General features: G+C 43.5%; 1 protein-coding gene across 4 annotated transcripts in view; it reads right to left on the bottom strand.

The window, feature by feature from the left end:
• The window catches only part of PAG1 (phosphoprotein membrane anchor with glycosphingolipid microdomains 1), a 90,488-nt gene that overhangs the window by 17,555 nt on the left and 53,714 nt on the right, over positions 1 to 19,219 (bottom strand). The window contains exon 1 of one of the 4 annotated variants that reach the window (XM_015855852.3): positions 18,518 to 18,671. The exons of the other annotated variants lie outside the window; for them this stretch is intronic. The gene's annotated coding sequence lies outside the window, so the exon portion shown is untranslated. Of the gene's footprint in view, positions 1 to 18,517; positions 18,672 to 19,219 lie in introns of those variants that run through there. 4 annotated transcript variants of the gene reach the window in all.

The following is a 19,219-nucleotide window of genomic DNA, read 5'->3' as shown; positions in this document are numbered from 1 at the left end:
AATAGAATACATAAGTTTTGTTATTCACTGTGTTATAAACATTTGTACATATTCTTAATGTAATGCAGTGTTGGCTTATGGCAATGTTGAAAATACAAAGGATGGGGAACAGCAGGAATCTCACAAGAAACAGAATTGAAAGCTTTTCTGAAACCCAACGAGATTACATCAACTGGCTTCTCTTGGTCAACCAGATGGGTGACTTTGTCATAAAAGGAGATAAAGTTCATCGAATAGGCATCAAAGTGGGACTGTCAGGCTGTAATTACTGGGCTCTTCCTTCTTGCCCTTCTTGAAAACTGGGACAGCAGTTCTCAGACACCAGAAATGGTTAACTACCGCTTTTGCAATCAAAAGCTATCCCGTGCTGCCCTCTGGTGAAGCTTTCTGTTAGGGGAAAGGTATGCGCACTGGTGGGGCGCATTCACACTCCAAAACCACTGCCAGTTGAGAAAACTAATTCTTACACTACATTGAATAGAAATTCCCCTTCTTGTTGGAACTCTCTGTTGCTTTTTAGATATCAGTATTTGCAATTAGCGCCTGAATTTCTTACAAGCCTGAGAATGAATGGCCTGGGAAGGTTCAGTGCACACAGGACTCAGTGACCCAGGAGGTTCCACTCTTGGTTTTAATAATGAACTGCAGATACAGACTAGGCAAAGGAAGAAATTGTTCCAACAACCGAACGACTTCAGATGTGAGAACCCAAACACAGGAGGACAAGATGGTCACCGGGATCACAGCTCTCACGTGAACTTTCAGAGCAAGAGCTGTGCTGGGCTTCCTTCTCAGACTGTAAGGTCTCCTACCAGCTCGCTACTTCCATTTCTAATACTTCCAGTGGGTGTTGTGCTCAAGGTTAAGTACACAGCAGTGAATTTAACATATCTGGGATAAATGCCTTCTATTGGAGCCAACTGGCATGGCACAGTCTAGGTTAAACTTCTCCATAAAATGGTATTTGCATCCCAACTGTCCACCAGGAGTGGCCCCTGGCCTGAGATTGCTCATGAGTTGTGCTTGGGAAAGAGCCATTTGAATGCAGCCAAAAGAATGGCTCTGGCTGCCCTAATGCATTTAAAGCAGATTGCTTTTATCTCAGACCAAGAATCTGATGAAAGTGGGTCCTTCTGACCTCAATCCCTCGTGCTAGAACTCCTGCTCTCCTTTTGGTGCTCCTTCACCACAGGTCGTTCCCAGCTCTCACCCAGCCAAGTTCCTTTCATCAGCTTCCAGCTCCCATCCCTCTCCTCAAGTTCTCACTTCTGTTTGCTGCCCGAGGCAATCCCCTCTGTTATATGTGACATACGCAATGCTAAGATAGCAATAAACACGCAAAATCATTATCTTGTTTTAAGTTCGTGATGGGTACCTAAGAGTAATTGCACGCCATTAAATGCTGCTGGAGACAACATGTGACAGGACTGCTGTCTGCGCTGAGGTGCTGCCGGCAGAACCTCTCTTTACAGCACTGTGACACCAGGATAAGGCTGTGAGCCTTCTCCAAACACACTGTAGGGAACTTGTAAGACTGGATGGTGTTAATTTTTCTGTCTGTGTCTTGCTGTGTTCCAGCTTCTAGCTGATTAGATCTGGAGCCAGCACTGAACTACGCAAACACAAAGACCAAGATCACCTTTACCCATGTCTGTCTACTGCATTTCACTTTGGGGCTGGTGTGCGCAAAGTCAGGACAAATCCTTTCCCCTGACTGATTAATGCTGTTCTAGTACAGTTGCATTTTGAGCTAGTTGGCTCAGCAGCACCCATGTAATGGGAACAGTTGAAGACAAAAAGACACGTCTTATTCAAGGCAGTCAAGAACTGCTACAGCAGACCAGCTGTGCACATAATTACTGGCTGGTCCTGAAAGCCCCAATGCTGGAAGGAATTACTGACATGGAGTATGCTGCTGTAGGCTGTCAGACGAGCCTTGCTGAAGTTGTGTGTGCTGTAAGCCTTCAAATAGCTCGTATTTCTGCTCTGCAAAACAGCAGACTGATGAGGTCCTGATCTAATCCCTCCCGCCCATATCTGTTTTTACAGAAATAACAGCTGGCTTATCAAAAGATCTGTGCACGCTCTATAACAGATCTAACACAATACCGAGCAGTCCCAAACTACTGGTCACTTTTAACCCCTTTTTAAATCTTAGGACTCCCTGTAGAGAGTCCACGTCTCTCTGAAACAATCTAATCAGTGAGACACTGGAACAGGTTGCCCAGAGAGGTGGTGGATGCCCCATCCTCGGAAACATCCAAGGCCAGGTTGAACAGGGCTCCGAGCAAACTTACTGAGCTGTAGGTGTCCCTGTTCATTGCAGAGGAGTTGGGGTAGATGACCTCTAAGGGTCCATTCCAACTTAAAGGATTCTATGATAAAGAAAAAATTAGAGAAGGCCTCTGCCTTCATGAATGCTGATGCACACTGCAACTCGTACTCCTGCTCTGTGCAGCTCAGCTGTGTCAGACCCTGTCACCAGAAGGTCCACATCTTCCAAGTTAAACTGACTTGTGCTTCTACGGTTTATTCTCTACTCCTAATGGAATTTAAGCAATGTGTAAACTCAGAGCCATCTCAGGGTACATACTCTTTCTGTACACCTTGCAATTCACAGCATCCAAGCACAGACCATCATAAAATCACACTTCTGCCACTTGCACTTCTGCTGTCCTACAGCGCATCCCAGACAGCATCACACTTTGCCTCCTTGATTCCCTCTGCCTGGCTTTCCTTGCACTCACTCTGTCACAGCCCTTCTCTCCTCTGCAGCTCCCATTTCTCGACCCTCCCTATACTCCAGAGTTCCATACTGCACGTAACCCCGCAATGTAGGCATACTCAGAAAGACATTTTGGAAAGCAGGAAAAATCAAGAAGGTTATATGAACAATTAAGTCTGTGAATTCAAGAGTTTGCTTCAAGGATGCAGTCTCTTTTCTATTAAAATAGTGGAGGATTTTATAAAATAAGAGATGTTCCCAGCAAGGTTTTCCAGCAGACTGTAAAACTGGATTTCCAAAGCAGGGAGAGCACAATTGCAAATGAACAAATGAACATGACTATGTCCCAGCACAGCACAGCCCACATCCTGGGGTTAATAAATGGACATAATTATGCATCCAAACTGTCCCGCAGCCAGCATGTTTACTTTGCCACATCCCCAAGTCCTCCTGAAGGCACCTTGTGCTAGAAGTCATGTTCTAAGCAAAAACATTTTAAAACCAGCAGCTCAGAGCTCACAGATTCATGCCAGGGTGGACGACCACATCACTGTGTGTCACTGAGAACCCCAGCACGGGCAGGGGCCAGGGCAGCGCTGAGGACAGAGCTTCCAGCACAGAGCATCAGCGGGGCCTGGGCAGCTGCCAGAGGATAAACTGATAATGAAGCCTCTGTGAAACAGCTCGCAGGAACTCCACCACATATTTTCCCCAGGCTTCAGCAGCCAAGTAATGACTGTCTCGAACGCTACAGCTGAAAAGCTTTATCTGATGAGTGACCATGCCAAAGATTACAGCTTAATTGTAGCCTATTATTCTCTTTCCCACACCCCCTCAATATCCCATATTGCTTTCTGGCTGCAGTGAGGTAATTAGACCACGATTACTGCATACTTTATAGCATACAGAAATGAAAGCCGTCTTTGTGAAGTGTTTTCCAGCTCTGACACTAATATTCCTGATAGCTGTGCTTTTCCTGGAACTAGATGCCATTTCATACTAAACACAGCCTGCTTACAACTACCCTTTGCTGGTTATAATTCTACCGTGCCAAGCCCCCTTTTAGCTTTTGCAGTGCAATAATGAAGCGGTCCGGTCAAACTCAGGTAATAATCACAGATATAAAGGAATTCCCCCTGACCCAGAAAGCAGCCACACACACAGAAACTGCCTCTGCCATCTGACCTAAAAGACCTCTACAATCCACGGCAATCTCATTCATTTTCAAACTGATGTCTGAATCGGGCCTGCAAAACACAGTGGATAGACAGTACTTTTCCATAGGCTACCTCCGACTTCCAAAAGACCCTGAACTTTCAAAGCTTGCAAAATACGCAGCAGCAAAACACAATGTTCTGATTGTCTGTGATGAAATGGTGCTAGAGAAGACTATAGAAGAACTTCTGTACGTTTATATCTCTAAAAATAGGCCGCAGCTCACACAGACGCTATCTGAATGATCCCAGCTGAGAGGTCTCACCTCTGTGCTCATCACAGGAGAACACCAGAGGACTTCCACTGACTAGATACTTCACTTCCACAGTGGCAGTGCTTAAGTGCTGAGATTATGTTAGCTGAGAGATTTAAAAATGCCTTGTAACAGAGCTTTTAATGTATCTTAACTGAGGTCCGTCTAACATGAAGCACATCATAATCGTTCCAGTTCTGAAAATCCAAAGCAAAAGAGTTTTAAAACTAATAAGCCCAGATTCCTGAATGCCAACAAATATGTGTGTAGTTTCTAGATACAGAAGATGAAAGGAAGGAAGACAAGGGAGGATCCTCGGAGGTAAAGGACAAATTAAATCAGAAGGACTTGTTATATTTGACATTAAATAATCTCAGAGAAGGAGGATTTAGTGAGAATGGAGCCCTGTCATATCCCAACAAGAGAAGCAGCAGTCAGTGATTTAGCTAATTAATAGAAAGCGTTCACACTGTCATGCTAAAATGCCAAGATTTCCTTCAGGCTCAAATTTCTTGTTATTCACTCCATTCAGGAAAGCCATTTTTCCACTTTGCATTTGTGCTTCATTAAAAACGCCATCTTAAAAGAAAAATATCACATATGCACACATGCAAGGCCTTCTGCATCACTGCAGATCCTGAAGCATTTCTGCTCTATCCAGATAAGGACAATGCAGCACATTAGAGAATCTCCATATTAGTAATTTCTCATGAAAGAAGTCCAAGACAGAGAAGGCTTCAGTAGCTGTTGAAGAGACCTTTGGGAGAGAAGAGAACTGAGAGGAGCTCCTCAATGTTGGAAACACAACTTGGTGGTCCTTGAGGGGAGCTGTTGTCTTCAGTCATTAGAAAATAGTCTACACTGATTGCCTACATAGTCTGTGCAGTTGGTAGAGACTAACTTGTGTTTGCAGAGACAATACCTTCAGTCCTGATCAGACTCAGTGTCCTCTTACAGACCAGACTACAAGCTCTTGGACAGTTGGAATTAGGAGGTATGTACAAGGAGGAGCAGGAGAGACCACTGTTTTGTGATGTACCACAGTTAGCAGTTTGAATTCCTGTCTTCAGACACACTCATTTGAGTTTACTTTCTTGGCTGACACGTCCAAATGGAAACCCTGACTGCGCATTAGCATGGTGTGAGCAGATCTGATCTTCCATGGCCTCCTGCTGCTCTTCACTTTAATTGCAATTTCTCTCCAAGAAGAGCACAATGATGTCACTCTGCTGCTCCAACTGGAAGTGGTGACCAGGGAAAAACATGGGGCAATGCAAAAGGCAAATTCCCATGCATCCTGCAGCATCACCTCCCTGATGAGGAGGCAGCAAGACAAAACCAGTCCAACCCCTTCCTGCCCCCACACTGGCTTCCTGGCATTTCGTCTGCTTCTTCCCTGCTGTGAAGAAGGAAACATAAAGCTCTGGCCTTGATCCCAATGGACTGAGGCAGTAAAATCTAATCTGTGGTCCTGTGGGAATGATCTATGAGCAGGGCTCCCTCCACGCACACCCAAACCCCTCACTCCCTCCTCCGCAGCAAATATGATTATAAGATCTAATGAACTGCAACTAATGCAATTCTGAACGTCTTCACAGCTAATGACAAACAGGTATTCTCCTCTGAGGCTTAATTGAGATGTTTGGTTCATGTGCTGTAGAGAAGAAACTCTCCACAGAGCTATGTATGAATATTGCATGTATACATCCTGCAAAGCCAGTTGCCTGTCACTTTCCTGAGCTCTTTCTCCTGCCTTCTGGATATTTGATGGAGATACATAAGCTGAAGAGTGCTGGCAGGAAAACACCTCTGAAAGGAAATGGACTTCATGAACTAAGCATGTTCTGGTATCACTGCAAGGAAAATCCCTAGTCTAAATATCTTGTACTAACTACCACTTTGCAACCTGAACTTGGAATAAACAGAGCGTTTCCTCGACAAAAATAATCATAATGCTTAATAAAAAAACCCACCTCTTTGCTTCTAAGCACAAATGGGAAGACAGAATTGGGCTTTCAGCTTGTAAACGTGAACTTGCTCATTCACAATCAACTAACTAAGAATTATATATATATATGTTTATATATATAAATGTTTCCCTTTGCTCCCGTTTACTCATTTTGCTGCCCGTTGGCATCAATTTTTTCAGCAGTGAATGTATTGATGATGTGAGACCTGCCCTGCCTCCCTGCTTTGCCCTGCTGCTATCGTTAGCACAACTCTAGCAGGCAGACCCACGACATGTGCTCCACTGCAGAGATAAAAACAACAGCCCTGCTGCAAACTTTTCCTACTGCTCTGAATGAAGAACTGACAAAGCATTATGACAGACAGCAATTGCTGGTAGGTGAGACACGCGGAGCATCACGTCGCTTCCCACAATCGATAACCAGTCTGCCTTTTTTTCCCTCATTTTTTGGTTTTGTGCTGACCCAGTCATTACTTTTTTTTCCCCACAGAAATCCATCTTGTTAAGCCTTTGAAGGCAAAGAATAAGACGGGAATTTGATGAAAACTGAGATCAGATGCAGGATAACTGTTCTCCAGAGAGAGGAAAGAAAGTGAACGCAGATCTGGTAAGAAGAGTAGTCTTACAGTGGTGATATACAAGGGGAAAAGCAGACGGCGAGCTTGAAAGCTGTGCACAGGCAGTCAGCTGTAACCACCTCCTACTTACAGAGCCTGCTGGCTGTGCAGATGTGACCACCACACGGACACACACCACATAACAGCTGCTGCTCCAGCTCTGACACCATGAGGAAGGCCCCACCTCTGTCATTTTGCCTCCCTCGGGTAAATTCACCTGCCCAGCCCTCCTGTCCCCACAGTGCCTCGCTCCTCCTCCCACCTGCAGGCCCAGCTGCTGCTGCTGCAGCTCCATCCATCTTCAGCACTGCTCCACAAGCTACCACCCATCTTTCACCCATCCAGAGGGCTCAGTGCTTAAACCCAGCAAGGCACAGCTACCCCACAGCTAGCTGAGTATTTCTCACCATGTTTGTTTTTACACCCTTCCTCCCCACATATCTTTCTATATTAATATGTCGATCAAACATAGTCGCATGAAGACCTTAGAAAATTACCAGTACTGATACCAATCACTGATCACTTTGCTTGTGACCCATTCACATTTGAATACTCGAGTGGTGGGAAAAGGCAGGGCATATCAGAAACAAGAAATACGTGAAGACACTCCCTCAGAAAGAGAAGACTGGGAGGAAATAATAGGACAGCTCACCTAAAATGCGACAAATAGCATCAAGTAACTCACAAGACACAAACATAGATGTGATAATGAGAAACCAGCTCAAGACCATACACTGCTAGAATGAACTCCCCAGTTTCAGCAGCTGGTTATCTTTTACCATTCACCATTACATCACTTTCAGAGCTCTGTTCAGGTCTGATTTTTCTTCACCAAGCAGTGTTTCATCTGCTTTATCTTTATGTTCTGAATCATTTGCCAGGCTCAGGCCTGATGTAAAGCCCTCCTGAACATGGCTCATTTTAAGAGATAACCCAACGCTAATGATGAACAAACCTCTTTTCATTCTCTTCCACTGCTCAGGGAGACAGTTTTATCTTAAAGTAATCAGATTCTGCAGATGGAAAACAGTTTAATGGGGCAGCTTTCTAAAGAAAACAGCCACAAATCAAGTGGGTGACCGCTAGTTACTGAGAACTGAAATGCGTATAGGTTAAATTGGTGGCAGCAACACTAAGTTGGTTTTTGCTTCTGTTGAAAGACTTTCTTGGTTGTGCTGACCAGCCGGGTAACTGCCTGCAGAGCAGAGGTCATCCTGCTCTGTATTTTCTTAGATGCGGCGTCTACTTGAAGTGCTACCTTAAGAAAAACAGCCGTGTTATCCTTTCAGACAGTTCTTTCTGAGTTTCAGTGAGACACGACCAGAGAGCTGAGTTTGGAGCAGCTGATGAACCACACATCTTTCTGTTTCAATGGGTTATTCAACCAACAAGAGAAACACGAGCCTACATTTGGTCTAAAGAAAGCAAAAACAAGAGAATCTCATCACACACTTTATCCCAGTTTCACAAGCCTAAAAATAGCAGAAGGGAACTAATAGATTTTATGTGGGCAAGAATGAGAATCCAGACTAGTGAGGGAGTCTTTATTCTTAGCATAATCCCCCGTTTTGGAATTGCTACACAATGGCAAGCACTGACCCAAATAAATCATGGCTCCTATCCTTCCCCAGTGCATTCAGACAGATAAAATGCTGATGAGCACCAAAAATGTTTTGGGATAAAAAGCAAGCATGAAAAAAGCAAGAGGCCACACAGAAAAATCTGCATGGAAACTGCCAAAAAAAAAAGCAAAAAAAAAGCAAAAAAAAAAAAAAAAGCAAAAAAAAGCAAAAGCAGAGCAGCTGGTACACAAATGCTAACAGGCAAAGACAGCACTGCTGGCAAAGGCCGGTGAAGCGAAGGCAAGGGAAAGGCAAAATGATAACTAAAAATGCAGAGGTCTGCCCAATGGGAGGAGGAAGAGAGCCAGTTACCATGGAGTGTCCACTGCTGTCTGGGAAAGACAGCCCTGTGACCCACTTCAGGATGCCAATTTATCTCGGTGCCCAGCAATGGAGCCTCAGGGACACCAGATTTCCTGAGGCAGCTCTGTGATGCAGCTTGGCAGCGATGTCAGTGGGGACAGACAACTTGATGCAGGAATGGCAGATCTGTGCCCTGCTGGCACAACAGCCAGAGGCCCAGTGACACAACCTATGGCACTGAAAAGGCGTCCCAGCACCTTGGCTTTAGGTCTTCAGGCAAATGAAATCTGCCCCCATAGACCCACTGTGGGATGGCCTCAAATGCCCCATAACCTCTGCTGCCTGCAGCAACTTGTGGCACACACAGAGGCATCAGGTGTGACTGTGACATCCTAAGGACACCCACAGCACCCGGACCTGGCACAGGACCTACAGCTTCCTGCTTCCCAAAAAGCAATTTCAGACCAGTTGATGGAGGCCTTCACCTCCAATGACTGTAATGGGTCTGGAGGATGCCTGCAGGTACTTCCCAAAAACCAAGACTCTTAATGTGCAGTTAAGTCCCATATCAGTAATGGTACGCATAAGTGCTACACAGATCTTCCTCTAAAGTCATTGCCTACGCAAGGGCTGAATGCTATTACCATCAAATCCTTATTGGAAGCCTTAAGGATTTACGTAGGGATGAATCATTTTGGTCCAGTATCAAAAAAGCCCCATTTTCTGCAAGCAGAACAATGGCAGAACATCACACTCCTTTCCAGTTGGCATCACAGAAAGTGAATGACCAGACTTTCCAATAGACTCAGTACCACAGAGCCTATAATGTTTAATTATCTGATGGTGTTTAGGACTACAGGTAGAGGAGAAGCAGACAAAACCACATGAATCCGGCTATCATAATGAATATTTAACACACCTCTGTGGAGCATCAATGTGTGTGCACATACCAACATGGTGATCAACATTCCCACGCAGTTACAGAAGCCACGTGTAAGCATAAAATTAACAAACTGTCTAAAGGCTCTGATTCAAGAACACGTTCTTTTCCCTTTACGAGCCTTTTAAAACAAAATATTCATTTCCCTGTACATTTCCCCCATTAAAATTTAATCTTACTGTAAAGAGATAGGTACGCAGGGAACTTCTGGCCCCACTCTGTACTCAGTTGCTGTCATACTGAAAGCAGAATGTGGTCCCCTCTGTGGAATTACCTGCAGCTCTAGGTTTCTTTTTAGTTAATGCACTATTAACATACGCATGTTTCTACATGTTAAAATATGAGAACTGCAATAGAAGCAATTATTTGCCCTATTAAGTTACATCTAGGTAAAATAAATAATAAAGCCTCTTGTTACCCAGTTAGTGAGACCAGAAAGGACTAATAATGTAGGTACAAGAAAATACTGAGACCTTAGAAAAAAAGTACAAAAAATGCCTTTATTACTGGTGTGCCACTATGAAAATATATCCAGGTACCCTGTGGTTAGAGCTAAGCATTAGTTACTATCTTGTGAAAGTCAGCTGACATTTAAATGTCAGCCTTCAATACGAGTCTGCTGAGATTTACTATCTTTTCAGAGTAAATCTATTATACTTCAGTAAATAGATAGGGTATAAATAAAGTAGTAGCTCTGCAGAGTTTAAAATAGGAATTGCCACTATATTAACAGGCTTATGGCAATGTTACTTACAAATGTTTGTTTTAAAGTCTCAGCAGGCTCATCCTGATGCCTATGGTGTAAAACCATCTGCTAAACAGACAGAATCGATCTCTGAGCGTGTCCTGCTCAGTTTGTAAATTTACCTACTGTGACTAAGTACATAACTCATTATTAAAAACAGTCAGACCTGATCTTTCCTGAGGGTAAACTAATGCTTCTCATCATCCTTTAAAAAAGGAGATAAGGAATAGGTAAGGCATTTAAATAAGAGACATTACATGAAAGGTTTACTCCCATGGCCTGACTCAACATGCCAATGTGGGCTCCCAATCATCTTTGCAAGATAATTATAATTCATAATTGGCACTTCTTAAGCATTTTCACAGAGCTGTGTAAATATTGACTAATTAGCCACACAAAAAGCCTGTGGGATACACTAACTTATTTTTGTATCTCAGCAATTTACTGGGGGAAAAGAAGAGCCTTTCTTTCCTGCAGGGGGGGCTGAACAGGAGGGGAGGTTTCCAGTCTGATGCCTCCCGCTCAGTCTACGCTACTCTGACCTCTGATGTGTCATCTGTTCCTCTGCTCTGAGGACTGGATGAGATCTGGAAACGGACCAAACCTCACTTAAACATCCAAAGTTTGCGTTAGATATTAGGAAGAAATTATTTAACATGAGGATGCTGAGGCACTGGAACAGGTCATCCAGAGTAGATGTGGGTGTGCCATCCCTGGAGGCATTCAAGGCCAGGCTGGATGGGCAGCCTAATCCAGTGGGTGCCAACCCTGCCCTTGGAGTACAGGATATTCAAGATATTTCCAGCCCAAACCATCCTCTGATTCTATGATTCTTTCTACTGTGCACCCACAATAGAGGGTAAAGAAAGCATGGAAGTCCTGTTGGAGCCTCCAAGAGGCCCTATCTTCACTGTGTAGTAAAACACTGAAGGTAAAGTTGACATCAGTAGCCTAGAAGAAGAGGCTAAAAATGGAGGGAAGATCCTCCATAAAAATGGAGGCCTACAAAGTCAAGTATGTCACTAAAGACTCAAATCCAGTTCTTCATTATAATTGCCCTTATGAAAGGAATAATTAATTAGTAGCATCTAAGGTTTTCTGGTTTAAAGCACCAAAGTCTAATGATGACTTTATTCCAGAGCTTTGTTAATAAACACCATGTTGAAGGGTGATAAACAGGTCTTTTCCAAATAACAGCATTATCACAAGCATATAACGTAAACAATTATACACAATTTAAATCATTTTTGTTTGGTGTAATCCTGCTTTGTCTATTAAAGCCATTGGTTATATGTTGTGTCTAATTTCAGCTACAATCTCTTTAGGGCAAAGATTGCGTCCCTGTGGTTTTGTAAAGCCTCATTCATAGTTAAAATGGCACATAAATTAATTAAGTAAGGAGAAATCATGAACTGCAGGAATTTATTCTGGTTTATCACGAATTCACAAATGAGGATGAAAATACTTTAAAATGGATTTAATTATGATAATATCTTCCAGTGATCTGGTTATCTTTTGTTGTTTAGGCATAGTGAGATGCCTTTTAGCTTATCTCCGGCAACTACCTGGATAAAAATAACAACAGTAAAAAGCAAATTAATGTGGAGCCTGGTTGAGTACTAAGTTCAGTGTTATTCCACTCTGGAGCTCATTCTTAACGTGTGAGTATTGGAACAGAGCATGAACTCGATGGTATTTTAACTATGGTGTTAATTATCTACTCTGTGCAAGGCCAGACAAAACAAATGGCACGAGTAGAGCAGGACTGGGAGCCCCGTTGAGCAGAATTCATCAAGAAACTCCCAAACCAAAGAAGAAAAGATAAAGTGACTCAGGCCACATTATGATAAAAGGGCAGAAAGGGCTTCTGTACTCAGTGATTTTATGTTGGTAGAAAGAATGCAGAAGCAGCGAAATAAAGAATATTATTTTCTATGACATTCAGCTCCTTTCCTTTTAAAACCTGAATAGCTCACTGATTGTGTCACTGAAATAAGGCATTCCAGGCCACCAGTCCCTGCTGCCCGCTGTCACTTGGCTCATGCCACCTCAGAAGCATGCGGGATGACTCACTGTAGGCCAAGGCCAGCCCCAAAAGGCACCTTTGAAACAGAAAAGGCTCCTGAGCTAGGTTGTTCCATGGTTGTCCTATGGCCAGGGACACTGAAGGCTGGAAAAGGGGCAGGGGAGCATGGCTACAGCCCATCGGTGGCAATATGGGTAGGGAGATAGGCCAAGACACCCACATCTCTGCTGAAACTCCACATAGTATAATCTTTTGTGCCATCTTTCACCTCTGGAGGACTTAGAGAGTGAAAAAAAAAACCACACACACAAAAAAAAACAAAAACCACAAAAAAAACCACAAAAAACCCAGCAATTTTTATCTCTGTATAGAAGGAAGCCTGCAAAAGCAAGCATTCAGCCTGCTCTGAGCCTTTGACGAGTGGCTCAAAGGACCTCAGGTCACAGCTGAGTTCTCACACTGCAGCTAGCAAGTCAATGGAAAGACAGGGCTGCTTTGGTCTTTAAGAATAAAAGACGAAGACCAGGCTAAGTAGCTCTTTTTAGGCATATCAGTATCCATCTACAGTACATGAAATCAGCAATACTGGTAAAATGAGCTGATAAATTGTCCTGGGCAGCCTTCTGTCCTGACAGACAACTCCACACACCTGTAAGGTCTGAGGTCTGTTTCCTATGGCTGGAGCATTTAATTGTGGATTCCCACCAAGACCAAGAAGACACTTCAGACTCATTGGATTTCTCACTGCTCTTTTTCTTTTTGCTTAACAATACTAAAACCTGTAAAGAAAACAGCAAGTGACATCAGCCCTGTGCAATAGGTTGGAAAATGCACCCATCTGCACAGAGTTAATAACACATCCTAAAACGGCCATTCACCCTTGAAAAGCATTAGCATTTAATAGCAGCTGCTCATCCTTTGAGTGCAGAAAAGTGTTGGGAAGAGGTGCTGAGAGGCTTTGTCCTAGAATTACATGTCAGTGCTTTAAACATGATGTGAGGAAATTATTTTAATTGCCTGTACCAGCCTGGGACTGAAATGGTCCTACTTGCTACCTTGGTACAAATAGCACAAACTTCTTTTTTTAGTCAGGGAGTTGTCAGAGCAGAATATGTGCGTACCTGAATGCCTGCAAAGCCTCACCATGAAGTAAAATAGCCCCACTAAGGTAGCTTTGCAAAACACTAGCTAGTAATGGTGTTTAGCCACAAGACTTACATATGAAGATCCGATTTCTTACAAGTATTAGCATTGAAAGTGTACAAACTGTTGTTTCTGAGATAAATGTTCCAGTTCAAATGTCACAGACCTCACCAAAGGCATTCACTGTCAGTTCTGGGATTTAAAGTACAAAACAAAGACAACCCAGACTTAAACTGCATAGGAGTTGGTGGTGATCACAGTGCTAGTAATCACAAGAAACATGGATTTCTTTTTAAGCATCATGTTCCAGTGGCCTTGAGTGCTAATCAAAACAGAGACTATAATGCCTGCTTTAATGGAGTTTGTCTCAGTAATGCTCCTAAATGGGATAAACTGCATTAAACCCAGACAAGCCACAAGCAGAGATAAATGACAAAACAATACACTGAAAACCTAAAGATTCTTTTAATGTACTATTAACTGAGTTACCATCCATGGTATTCACATTAAATGTGGTTTTGAAATCCATTTGTTGAACTGAACAACTAAAACAGAAATGTTGCTATTTTCCTGTTTAAAACAACGGATTAAATAAGGCCCAAATTAACCTCCAGAACTGCTGGTTTGTCAAATACCGTGACATGACAGGTTGCACATCTACCTTTTGACTTCTTTAACAATAAGAAAAGCAGCTCCACTGGAGCTTTTTCTTAAAATCAATAGAGGAAAAGTGCTTTTACCCAGGGAGTCCTGCACACAAGCTGAACATTGGCACATCCCTGGAAGGATGCTCCAGCAGGATAAGGACCTCAGCACTCCCTCAGAGGGCCTCTGCCAGCCCCCACAGCTCTAGAGCCACAGGGACAGACATGTACCAATCTCAGCAAGCTTTGAATCACCCTTTAAACATTTATGGCAAGGGACACTGATGGCAGGGAACATTAATGCTGTAGATGTTCCAGTGTCTCACCACCCTCACAGTAAAGAATGAAAACCTTCAAAAACAGGAGCTGCAGCTTACAGAACAAATAATTTATTCTATAATTAACGTGTCACTCTAGAACTACAGAGAAAAAAAAAATCCCATTGTTTGCATTGCTGTTGTAAAATGGTTGCTCTTCTGCACTCAAGGGACTGCAAAAGGTCAGCGATATTGAAAATACATGATTTATAAAGTACTATGGGATGAGATGTGCTGTGTAAATGTAAATTATTATTAGAGCATATTCTATTAAATTGACATACCCTGAAATGGAATCAGCTGCACCGCAAGAGCAGAGCTAAGAAACTCCAGAGGACTGAGGCTTGTCTATAGCTACTGACAGCCTATGGCAGCATATGTATAAATTCGTCTCACAGTTACTCACAGCACTGAAAGTTATTGCTGTTCACCTGGAATAGGTCATGTGCAGATTTGAAGACCTTGTGATCCACAGAAGTGGCACAGCAGGCAAAGGCTGGAGACTGCTCAGTAGAACAGTCAGAAAGTGGCTTCTGAAGCAGCTGTGGGCACAGGAGCTGCCGCACAGCCCAGCCGGCTGCTGCAGAAATGCTGCCATGCACAAGGCAGCTCCAGGTGTGTGCCAGGGATGCTTGGGATGCCATAATCCTCATGTGCCTGAGAGCCAGCCTCAAGTGGCACCTTCAGACTCAAAATAACTCACTCAGCCCTGGGTTTCATGGGGGCATCCAAACTCTCCATGCAGGCTCGAACCTTGAAATTTACAGCTATACCCAGAAAGGCTTCCTGAAAACATCTCCTGTCTGAGTGAGTGAGAGTCACTGGATGAGCGTGGTGCTCTTCTCCTCCCTCACAGAGCTTCTGGTTTGGGAGGGAGACATAAATTACACTTCCATGCACTTCTGGGGACTGATTCCAGCTCCTCTCTTTCTCCTGACCATGATACTTTAAGTTGCAATAAATAATCGGTTTGAAGCACATTTTAAACTGTTTGAACAGCCAGTATTAGTCCACTTTACCATAAATGGAGAAAGGTCCCTTCCCCCTTCCCAAACAGACACAGAATGCAGATCATATTCTGAATTCTTCTTAAGCGCAGGCCAAGAGATCTCACCAGCACAATCTGTTCCCATTCACATTCCTATTCCCATTCTCACAGATTCTTTTATCTAATTCCCTTTCTCCCTGAAGTTTACAGCGTCATTCCAAAGATTTTTGCAGCTGCACTTTTGCTCCCTCCTCTTGAATTCTCTCTCTCTTCAATGATCTAAAGTCCTTCTTCAAATAGTGCCACTTTCTTCCAGAAGTGCAATGCCATGAACTCTCTACAACAAACTCATCTGTTGCCACCTTTTCTCTAGTGCTTAATTGAGCACGTTTTTCTTCTTTCTTTCTTCTTTCCTTTCTTTTTGTAACAAAAATGTCTGAGTTTATGAGCTTTCCATTCCCAATAGGGAAAAAAAGGAGCACTTTCTTCTGAATGTATTTACTTTTTTCCTGTGAAAACTGATCCATCTGTCTGGGAGGTAAAGAACATTTGGATGATCTGCATTTGAGGGAATAGCCAGAAGAGGTTATTGCATAAAATGATTGATTTGCCAGCAACAGGAATTTTATTCAAAGGTAATGGCAAAGTTATTCTCATCTACACAAAACAATTTGCACTGCACATAAAAAAATGCTCCATACTGAAAATAAGACTATTGTATTCGCTTCACCGATGACTTAAGGGGTTTGGCTTTTACTTTATTTAGACAGATAACTTTTAAGAGATGTGCTGCTTTGGCTGCAGCTGGCCTGCAATAGCAATGGCAGGCTACGACTCTTAGGCTACACACTGCATGATTTATCTGTGCTGCAACTGCAAGCGTTTACCATGGGAGACTACTCTTCCCTTTTGTTTTTTCCTTCTGTTTCCATCTCTCCTTCCCTAACAAGGATATCGACAAAAATCAAGTTAGTTTTTCTGGTGTTCACAATCCACTGACTAGAACACAGAGCCAAACTAATCTCCTCCAGATAGTTCTTCTGCTTACAGGTTTGAGGAACAGCCACACTGTGCAGGGTCTCTACTTTGCAACATTTACTACGTGATGGAGTTGAGTGGTATCTGGAAGGATTCTGTAATCTCTGCTTTAGCAGTCATACTCTATGCGCTGTGCTCGGGCAATGAACTTCCCATCTGAATTGTGCCCCAGCTGCCTGTACTCTGGGCACCCAAAGGAGTAGAGGTTTCCTTTGCAGTCCATGATCTGGACCTGATTCAGCACTGGAAGTCAAACCTCTCTTCTGGTTTCTATCAAATATCAGTTAACCACCTTGTCAACAAGAAAGATAAAGGCCACAGGACTGCTTATTTGATGCACTACAGCCTTCACATTCAAGAGATAGTACCAAGCATTTGTAGCTCCTTTTCCTGCCTGTCCTTTAATTTCTCCATGGCACAATCTTCAATACTGCTACATCTTGCAATTGCTTAAAGTCACCTCTGTGATGTGAACAGAACGGCCATCCTTAAAGCCCTATCAGCAAGAAGCTATGAACCCAGTGTAGGCAGAACACATGAGCAGTTTCTCTGCTTTCCTTTGAATTCACCCACACAACAAATGTGTGAATGAAATAAGGCACTTCTTACTGTGTCTACTATCTTTGTTGCTCCTATAATCTTTGTAACCTGTGGAAACTTCTGAATGGACTGTACTGGCATGGTGAAAATGGCAGCCCAGAGATAGGCAGCCCATAGTTGTGGTTTAGGCTCTCTTCCATTCTCCAGCCTCCCTGTAACACACATGTCAGGCCTCCCGTGACCTCACATCCCCATGAATCACAAAGTCCTTCCCTCTCAGGTTAATGCAGCAGCAACTTCCGATCATCTCGTGTCAGGCACATTTGTATTTGTAATTCATTTCACACAAGGCAATTCATTAAGCACTCTATTTTGATTACCATAATGTGCAAAAGCAATTTTGTCTCTCCTCCGTACAGGGTCACTTTTATGCCAGCTCGTTTTTGACTGCATCAGTCTTTTCCCATAGTGAAAGCGAATTAGTGTTTACATTTGGTTAGTTAAAATATTTACATTGCACATTCAAATGATGCGCTTTCCCAGTGACAGGGCTGTCTGTGGTATTTCCTCCTGTACCTACTCCGAAGCAGAAACAGATGATTAGGATAAATATTCTGGGTGTCTCTAAACAAGCAGATTAGGGCAAGAAGCTGCACACTATTCCATTGATGGACTCTGTAATATCAATGCAGGCTGTGTCATCTGCCTAGCACTGCATGAAAGCATGCCTTCTAAGAACCAAAAGAGCAGAGTGACACGTTCTACAGTCACCATGCTTCAAAAAGATTCCCTATTGCTCACTCAATGCATGAGATGGGCTGAATCACAGTGTGTGTAGGTGCTGGGACTGGAGATATGGAGGCTGCCTGGCCACCAGTTTGTGAGCAAAGAGCACCCAGAGTGTGGGCTACCACCAAGCAAGGCTTCAATGTCCTGTTGCTCTTGTGTGTGTTGGCACCAAAGGGAGATGAATTCTCTCCGAAAGGAGCAGAGAAAGTAGAGGGACAACACTTTTGGAGTGAGAAGGAAACCTGGAGCAGGAGTGAATATAGAGTTAAGAAGGAAAGGTGATGTTAGGGCACAGCGTTGTCAGAAGGCACACCTGACTCCCTTCTTTCAGTTCAACACTTAGAAGCTGAACAAACTACTGCAGCTGCTGCTGTGCAGAGACTGATGCACAACAAGGTGTACAAACAACAGTGTGGCCCCTGGAGGGGCTGCCCGAGGCCAGCAGGGTTGAAAAGGCGCACACAGCAGTGAACTTCAGTGTCATATAGCGTGCATTATCATCCACACAACTAACAGTTAACTTTTCCTTCTAAAAGCAAAACAGATGCAGGATGAAGTAATTCCTCACATGGGAACTCAGTAGCAATGCAAAATGAGAAAGAAAAGCTTCAAATTCCCAACCCACAGCAGTCACACTGCTTACCTCCCAGCAGGTCTGCGTGCAGGCTGTCTGGCAAGGAGCAAAGGCTCCTGGGCTGCTGAAAACCGGAGACACTGAGGATGAGGAGTTACTGCATTGCTGCGCCTGTGCTCACGCTCACCACAAACTGCTGCATCTACTTGTTTACAGTGGATGAAAGTTGACTACGCAAGGAAGAGCTGCCTATTTTAAATGGACCCTGCCTTAGTGCCGTGTACTTGGGAGGAAATGGGCTGGAACTGTTGCTGTATAACTGAGGCGTGCAGCCTCAGCAAATAAACTTTAGGCAGGATAGTGCTGTGTGGGGGAGACATAGTTGATCCACTTTTCCCAGCTATCAGCAAAAGAGATGATGTAGATGTTTGCTAATTAAGCACAGCACTGAGAGTAAAGCTCTATACCTGCCTAAGCCAGTGTATTCATGATAATAAACAACCAACGCCGATTACACTTAAAACCATAATTCTCCAAGTACACATTCGTTTACAGATACTAGTGCCTATAGTATGCAGTATGGGTCTGAACTGCATACAACTCAATTGCAACCAAACACCTCTGGGAGATACAGTGGCCTTTCTAGTGTCTAAATGGGGGGGCTATAAGAAAGAAGGGGACAGACTGTTTTGCAGGGTCTGCTGTGATAGGACAAGGGGAAATGGTCTCAAATGAAAAGTGGGGAGGCTTAGATTGGATATACAGGAAGTT

The sequence above is a fragment of the Coturnix japonica genome, chromosome 2, assembly GCF_054131305.1.
Source record: "Coturnix japonica strain WE chromosome 2, WE-NBRP24, whole genome shotgun sequence".
NCBI classification, from domain to species: domain Eukaryota; kingdom Metazoa; phylum Chordata; class Aves; order Galliformes; family Phasianidae; genus Coturnix; species Coturnix japonica.
This window is presented reverse-complemented; position numbering and strand designations above follow the sequence as displayed.